This window comes from Hydractinia symbiolongicarpus, chromosome 14, assembly GCF_029227915.1.
Source record: "Hydractinia symbiolongicarpus strain clone_291-10 chromosome 14, HSymV2.1, whole genome shotgun sequence".
Taxonomy (NCBI): domain Eukaryota; kingdom Metazoa; phylum Cnidaria; class Hydrozoa; order Anthoathecata; family Hydractiniidae; genus Hydractinia; species Hydractinia symbiolongicarpus.
In genome coordinates this window covers 17367669-17376044 of record NC_079888.1, presented here as the reverse complement: position 1 = coordinate 17376044, position 8376 = coordinate 17367669, and the positions used below count along the sequence as shown (strand labels likewise).

The 8376-nt window shown below is 33.3% G+C and overlaps 1 long non-coding RNA gene across 1 annotated transcript; it reads left to right on the top strand.

Moving 5' to 3' along the window:
• The first annotated feature begins 2640 nt into the window (after positions 1-2640).
• LOC130625926 (uncharacterized) lies at positions 2641-7779 on the top strand. Its single transcript, XR_008981780.1, has 4 exons — positions 2641-6453; positions 6737-6827; positions 6966-7075; positions 7364-7779. It is a non-coding gene; the product is annotated as an uncharacterized LOC130625926 (long non-coding RNA).
• The last annotated feature ends 597 nt before the right edge of the window (positions 7780-8376 follow it).

The following is an 8376-nucleotide window of genomic DNA, read 5'->3' as shown; positions in this document are numbered from 1 at the left end:
CATGGATAGCCTTACGCAAATCAATGCAAATATTTAATGTATTTTTCATATTAGCACTGTCAAGTGATCTTTCAAAAAAGTCGTTTAAAGTTGGTGACCTTGACCATTACCTTAAAAGATCTTTTCCAATGTTTACATCGTCGTGTATATCTTGTTCCATGCAAGCATCCATTAGTCTATTTTATATTTACTATAAAAAATAATAAAGGACTTGAAGGAAATAATAAAAAAAAACAGCAAACTTTATTAAGAAAAACTAATTTTTATTTCAACGTCCAGAAGAAAAATTTGGGCTAACAAATGTTTAGAGAGCTTCAAAATCCTTAACACATACAATAGTAGGACCCAACATTAAAATGCAAACACAAGGTTGTGTACTGCAAAAAACATGACAACAATTTCTTTATACAAAAAGGTGAAGAAAAAAAATCAACAGTCTCCTAATAATCTTATCCGCAAAATTATTTTTTGTTTCTCTTTACCCAAATTAACGGATATGATGAATAGCAAGATAAACAACAGCATATTTCACACAGGGTTATAAAATTTTTCCACAACCAATATTGTTAGTTTTAAAAGAATGTACAAAAATCACTACAAACAAAGTATAAAATAAATATGGGATTACAAAAATGTTTAGAGAGCATGCTCTATCATCAATAATTTAAAGACTTAAATCGAGGCAGCACAACAATAACATCTGTAGAATCAATCACGTTTTCTACATATGTGGAACTGGTATAAACGAAGCAGATCCTAAGACAACAAACAATTTATTTCTCCACACCTGCACAGTTTTACCATATCTATTTTTGATGCAATCTGGTAATGGCAAATACTACTCCACAAATGCCAAATGATGTTTATATGGAGCTTCATCAACATACAATATATGCTTCAAAAATACAGTATTTGGCCAGGTCTTGCATCAAAACCAATATTTTAAGGGCAGACATTTCCGTCATTACCACACCAGTAAGCTAGTATACAGGACGATCGACTGCTTCTAGAGTTTTTAAACTACATCAGCAACATACAACTATCTTGTTTTCCAGGCTGATTTACTTACAATATAATTTTGTAAGTCTGGATACAATGCTTTGTAACATTTTTGTAAACAAATGTGATTATAGCTTGGTATGGTGTAGTGTTGCCATTTCCTTGTGCTACGGACAAAAGAGCAATCAAACCACGCTTCCTTTGAAAAGTAACAATATTTTGAAGATAACTTCATAAATGGTATATAGTCCTTGAATTCAACAGTGTTTAATGTCCCTTTTTGCATTAACGAAGCTTTAAGTTATGTAATATCAGTACAGAAATCATTATAATATTCGTTAGGAACGTCAATGTTTAAAATCAAACCATCTATGCAAAATCTTTTCATCATCTGTACTCCTATATTACGTTTATTATCGGTTATGCTTCCCATGACTCTATTATTACCTACACATAATTTAAAAAACTTTTGTAACAATAAAATTAAAGAGCTCTTACAATAGCCATGCAGTACAATATATTGGAATAGTGAACATTATACCTTATTCCGACAAAATTGCCAATTCCGACAAATTTTATCTGCACTAAAATTTGTACGAATAAGGTTGAATAAAAATACACTAATTGCCTAACATACCTTTCAAAATTGAATAACCAGAAGCTATATATTGGTCCAAAATCATATATGCATTCAACAAGGTGACCAAGCAGATGCATATTTGGTGTGACTTTGTCTGTTCCATAAATATTTTCAAACTCTTTGCAAAATTTAATTAGATAATTATCAGCTATTTTGATATTTGCATAGTTATAACTCTGTTACAAAGCATGCAATAACAAAACATCGCCAACATTCCAGATCTCTTTTCGGAATGATTCCCTTTAATGCATAAATTGAAAATATTACTGTCCAATTCTTTAATTCATCTGCCGTAAATCCATCAAACCCTGATTGCAGCTTAGTAGGCAATTTTCCTATGTCACTTGGTACACATGCATCAACTCTTTGCTGTAATATTGGGAATGTCTTATTATTTAGGTATCCTATGTCTTTCCATATCACTATCATCTTCTTAGCAGTACCTGAATAAATAAACATTCAGATAGACTTTTCAAAAACTTTCATTTTGTGTATACAAAAATCATGTGCAATAAAACTAGCACACATACCTAAGAACAAGTTGTGCATTGGATCAATAATTGCCATTCTGATTGAGTCATAATATGAGAGAATATGAGTGTGCCTAACTCTGATTCTAGTCGTGACTTTTATCCAAAAGGAGAACAATAATTTATTTTAATCATTTCACTTCGATGTTGTTCTGTGGTACGAGATATTCAATTTTGTCTGTCAAATCCACTATAGTCCTTTTGCCCAATATCCCCAGGAAATTGTTTCTTGCAGCGTGAGCAACCAACAGTAGCAGAATGTCCTAAATTTACAATATATAGTATACATTTAACAATTAAATAATGCCCTGTCTGATCCCAACAGTGGTTCTTCAGAGCCTGTTAGGTTAAAGACATTGTTAGTAACTTATGTTCTTACCTAAAAAACCACAAAGTTTCCTGCAAGCTGGGACATCACAGCCAATACAAATTAGTGCTGCTCTGTAAGTGAGAGTTTCCGAAGTACTTGACTTTAACTGAAATCCTGGATCCCATGCCTCTTTTAATTCTTCAACCAAAGGCTGCATGAATGTATTTGTCGGAGGCTCTTTGTCCATGTTTGGTATAAGTCCAACAAGAATAAGGTTTTTCCGTTTAAACCTTTCACATCTAGGCAAATTCATTATAACTAAATAAATTGCACCAACAGAAAAATTGAAAACATGTTTAAAGGGTGCAAACCAATCTAGATTACCAATAACACCATAATTTCTTAGTTTAGTAAAAAAGTCATGTTCTTCTGCATTATTAAAAGACGACCATATTTTTCCATCATACACATCACTCATAACATCGTCATGCGTACTTCTGTTTCGCCACTTCTCGTAACTTTCTTCAAAGTTTTTTCTTCCAACTAACTCCTGGAGACTAATTTTTAATGGTTTGTAGCAGTATGTTTTAAAAGAATATAACACTGATTTTCCATTAAGTGACTGAATCGTCATTAATAACAATTGGCCACATTGCTTTCTGTATTGCTTTAATCGATGATTTGGATTGGAAACATGGTTGCATCGTTTAGATTCACTCACGCCTCTAATCATTTCAAAACAACTTTCAAACTTGTGCAAAGATTCGCATTTAATACATATAACATATTTTACGAAGCGTTGTTCATTAATCTGTAACTTTTTATGAAGAAGATACAGAGATGGTGGTAAAGATGCCGCTAATAATCCAAAGGGATTTTAAAAATTTTAGCAGAAGTTCAAGACTGGTATCTCTAATACCAAAAGAATACTGCCAGACAACCAAGTATATACAAAGCCATGTTGCAAAAATAATGTTATGTTTGTTTTCCAAAACTCCGTAATTGAAGCCGTTTATTGGTACATGAAAGTCCTGAAGTAACTCTTCGTACTCCTCATCTTCTACAAGATCTTGATCTATTTCATAATCACCCTCATCATTTGTTGTTCTGTTGTTTTCACAAGCAAAATCAAAATCAACCTCAGTATCACTGGTGTTAGATTGGGTGTCTTTGTCCACTTGCTCGTGTTCGTTGTTTATAGTACACTTATGTTGTGAAAAATAATGAGAGTAATATGAGTCACAACAAATTCCACAATACTTTCTCTTTTGATTCATAACTTATCTAAAAAACTAAATATATATATATTTTGCAAATCAAATTAAGTAACATAAAATTTGCAGATCGTAATGAAATACGGCATGATTAAAGCTTTGTAAGAAAGTGAAAAAAGTTATTTTTTCTGTGTAAGACAGTTTTAACAGTTTTAATGAACACAGCAATGTTACAGGTGAAAACTTTTTTAATAATTTTATAACGAAATATGTATTGTTTAGCCTTCGTAGAAATTTTTTTAACTCTTTCACAGTGACAAATAAACAAGTTCTTGGTTTTTGGTCATCAATCAATCTTCAACAGAAAAAAAACTATAGAAATTATTATTTTGTAGAAAATATTAGATCACCTTTTTAACCGACAACCATGTCGAGTTATGTTATCTTTTTTTGGAGTTGCCCACTAAAGTCGTTTTTGTTCTAGCGAAGTTTTGTGTACTTTGCTTGGTAGGACTACAAATTATGCATTAAGTCTGTACATCAATTAATTACGCTAGGAATAGGATACTTTATGCTATGTTCAACCATGTTGGAAAATACCTCACAGAAAATTTAGCAGATTTCCAGACGTAACCCTGACCGTACAGATGTAACCATAGCCATAAAACAAATGAGCCATATATAGTGTATGTGTTCTGCCCTATCTTAGGACGCTGCCCAATCTTTGGACATAAAATTGCCTAGTCTTAAGACTGGTCAGCCAGTCTGAAGACTGGGCAGGTCGTCACAAGATTGGGCAAAAGACCATGCATGTTAGGCCCATCTTTGGCGCCTTTTAGATTTTAAAGAAGGGATGTACCACACGAGCTCTGTTTTTTGCAGCTCCCAACAAACATTCTCAGCCACATTTAAACATGATATTTTGGGTACCGTTGAATTGACCCGGTCAGTTTTTGGACACAGTAGAGTGAAAATCGTAGCTAGTAAGCTAGGTAGCTGGTACAGCACGTGTTATACACTTAGCATTTATATACAGCTTGTAGTAGTGGCTAAATTTTCAAAATAAAATGTTTATATTTAGATGAATCGGAAAAATCGTATTCAACCATATTATTAGTTAGCTAGCTGTTAATTTCATTGGATGAGATGTTTAGCCAGCTAGCTAATATCATAGTCTATAGAAGAAAAACCTTATAGACTATGCTAATATGGTTGAGTAGTTTAAATTTTTTATACATAAAATACATGGTATATATATATTTTTGGCCTTTTGATTTTCCAAGAAAAGTTTCAATTTAAAGTTCCTATTAAGAGGCAAATTCTAAATATTTTATTGTTCTGTTTGTCTTCCACAATTGTTCTAAGATTGGGCATGTACGTCCATAGATTGTGCAGTCCAATCTTAAGACTGGCCACCCATTTGTCGGAAGATTGGCCTGGCCAGTCTTAAGACGGGGCGCGTTCCAAGATTAGGCAGAACATATGCGCTTTCAAATCAAAACAAGCAAAAGATAATATCTTCCGACACAAATGATATAACCAAAAATATATTTGGGGCTTAAAAGGTTGATCAGATAGGTTATTTTCAGCTAAAAAAATTGGTTGGAGTGTGCAATTGAATGGTGACAGACAGAAAAAACTATATTGATAGCCTAGTTAGAAGAGATAAATCGCCTAAGTGCCTGGAGCTATAGCTACACAAAAAACGAACAGACACAAAGAAACAAAGAAGCACACACATATATATAAAAAGGATAAATTAAAAAGGACAAAATAAAAATGGATAAAAAAAATTAAAAACAGAAACAAAAATTAGTATGCCAGCCATAACTCACTCAACTCGACTCGCAGAAGCCTCCTCCGTATAGCTCTTAAAACAATTGACCCTCACTCGCCGCATTTAGCTAATAGGGGATATTAAATATTGATTTAGGTAAACGGTGACCACGTACGCAGAAAGTACCTCAGGTGAAAGCGGTCTTTCAGTAACTGTTTTTTGGCGCCAACAAACAGGAACAAGCGTGAGTTGAGGGAGGAAATAAAGTTAAGCTAGCTAAAGTATTTATCTTAATTATATATAATCGTCATGGCGTCACAAAAGCTATTTAAAAAAACAAACGTAAACATTCCAAAACGTCACAGCAAATGGAAGAGCACAGTCCTTCTACAACGAAGAAATCAACACCACACAGCAGCAGCAACAGATCTCTGTTTTGTGCTTCACCTAGCCAAGTAAATTTCTCTAGCATCAGCAGAATCAATGAAACAGAAAGCAATTCATCGTCTTCAACAAGGTCTTTATTTTTTTAAGATGAAAACAGAGAAGTACTTAATGAAGAAAGACAAGAAATGTCATCTTCTTGTGAGTTTTTATTCATTATCTAAACTACCCAACATAAATTTGTTTTATGTGCCTTGTCCTTCACCGTCAATCCTTAATTTTTTAGCTTTGGCATTACAAGACAAAATAAAGATGTTGGAAAATCGTTTGAATACCCTACAACAGCAATGTGATGAAGGGTTTGCTAATTCAAAACGCAAACAAAAAGTATTCGTTCCAAACAAAGTTAAGTTATGTAGCTAGCTAGCTAGCTAGCTAGTGTTTATTTCTTAGGTCTAATTCTGTACAATTTTAAAAAATCCTCTGCCTGGACTGACTGCTAATAGATAGCTACGTATTTTTTTCTAGTATCTGACAAGGATTGGGTACAGAGAAGGTATAAGAAAGGAGAAATCTTGGGAATTTGATACAGGAATGAGGTATATATAGGTACTATTATCTTGTAGTCTTTCATTTTTTCCCTACTATCCTGGGTGTACTACTTTTCGTGTTTGTTTAGTGTGTTTTTTTAATACAATCTAGGGCTAATCAGTTTGAGAACTTTGTGACCCATTAGGTTGCAAAAATGTTAAGAAACTTTGATTTTAGTAAGCTCGTTTATAAGCTCTAAAATAATGCCAACCAGTGTCTGCAGTAACCCATCCCCATACTTTTTTTTAATATCGTGTAGTGATATACATGACAGCTGAGATTTAATTTTAGTCCTTTCGGTGATGTCAATACGGACATGACAGAATACATTAAAAATTATGTAAAGGGTCTTCGGCCGGCTGAAGCAGTAGCGTCTTAAACGGTAAGAGTTTTTTAGTATAATCACCAATATTAGGGCAGCTGTTGTGTTTTGTGGTTAGAATTCAAAGGGAATCTTTTTGGATGAAATTAATTTCACAGTTTTTTGTAAATTTATCCAGATAATATTTTTTTCTTTCAGCTGCCATTGCAACGTTTTTTACTTCGAAATCCACAACTTCCAGAAAGGACAAAAAAATTGGAAAGGACGAACGCTTAAAAAGACAAGCAAGATATCAGCGAAAAGTGAATGTAAGTTTGATAATTGTACATACTGTATGTATTATAACACATACAGAAAGTTCATGATTCCATTTTTTGCCACTGTAAACAAGACCCATGTTGATAACAGACTTATATCTTTAAAATGGTCATCCTTTTAAAATATTCATTAAATGAGAGTGATGAAAAAAAATTGTAAAGATGTTCTCTGATTTAAGAATGTTTTATTCTTCACGTAGTTATTCTTGTTTTAATTCTATCAGGAAATAATAGACTCATATACCACACTTTGATAATCCAAATTTTTATCTTGTTTAGAAATGTAGAATACGTAGACGAACCGTCCAAAACAAGGAGGTAGCGATGTCTGATCATGACAGAGAAACATTTTTAAAAGTCATCAAACCAGAGTGGCCTTTTCAGAAAGCGAGGCAGAGGATAATGGCGAGATTGTTTTCAAACGATATCCAATATCATGGAGAAGCAAACGACTTGTCAAAGGTCTACATAGTCTGGATAAGGAAACCAAAAAAATAATATCTAACACAGCCCAGAGACAATATGTGCAGGGAATAACAGGTGAAACAGTGGAGAAGTCTGTTCATAAGAATCTTGCGAGTGATTTGTTGTGGATAAAATCATAAACTTTGTTTAGGATTATATGGTTGCTTTTATAGTTATTGTTAATGCTAATATTATGATTTCTTTTCTTTGCTTTCCTCAACAAGAACTTTTAACATCATGTTTTACTTTAATTGGAGAAACTTTCGCGAGAAAAAAAATTAGCGAAATTTTTTGGATAAACTTTCGCGAAGAAAGAAATTCGGAAAATTTCGCGAGATTAACTTTCGCGAATGAAGAAACCTGCAAATTTTCGCGAGATAAACTTTCGCGAACAAGGATTTTTCTGTTAGAAAAAACTTCAAAATTCTTAGCATAATCGTCACTTTCTCTAGCCATAATATAAGTTTTCAAAAACTCTTATATTTTACAAAGATGTTTCGTCATCAAAATCGTCAAATAGATCGAATGCATTGGTATGATGTTCTTCAGGCTGCCATACTTCCTCCTCATCTTCGTAATCTCCGTTGATATCTCTCTGGCTGCGAAATGAATCAAACTGTTCCTGGCGTAGCTGACAGACTGCGTCTAAATTTGTTGCAACAGTTGAAGGATTGTTACCCATCAACGGATCAATATCATGAAAAGGATCTATGTTTGGTAATTTTTCGGTGCCTTGCTTTAAAGCATCGTAAATGCCTGCACTTTTCCAACCATTCATGACGACTTTTTTTCCTTCGCCTGACGTTATGTAGTTGTAGAAATCCATT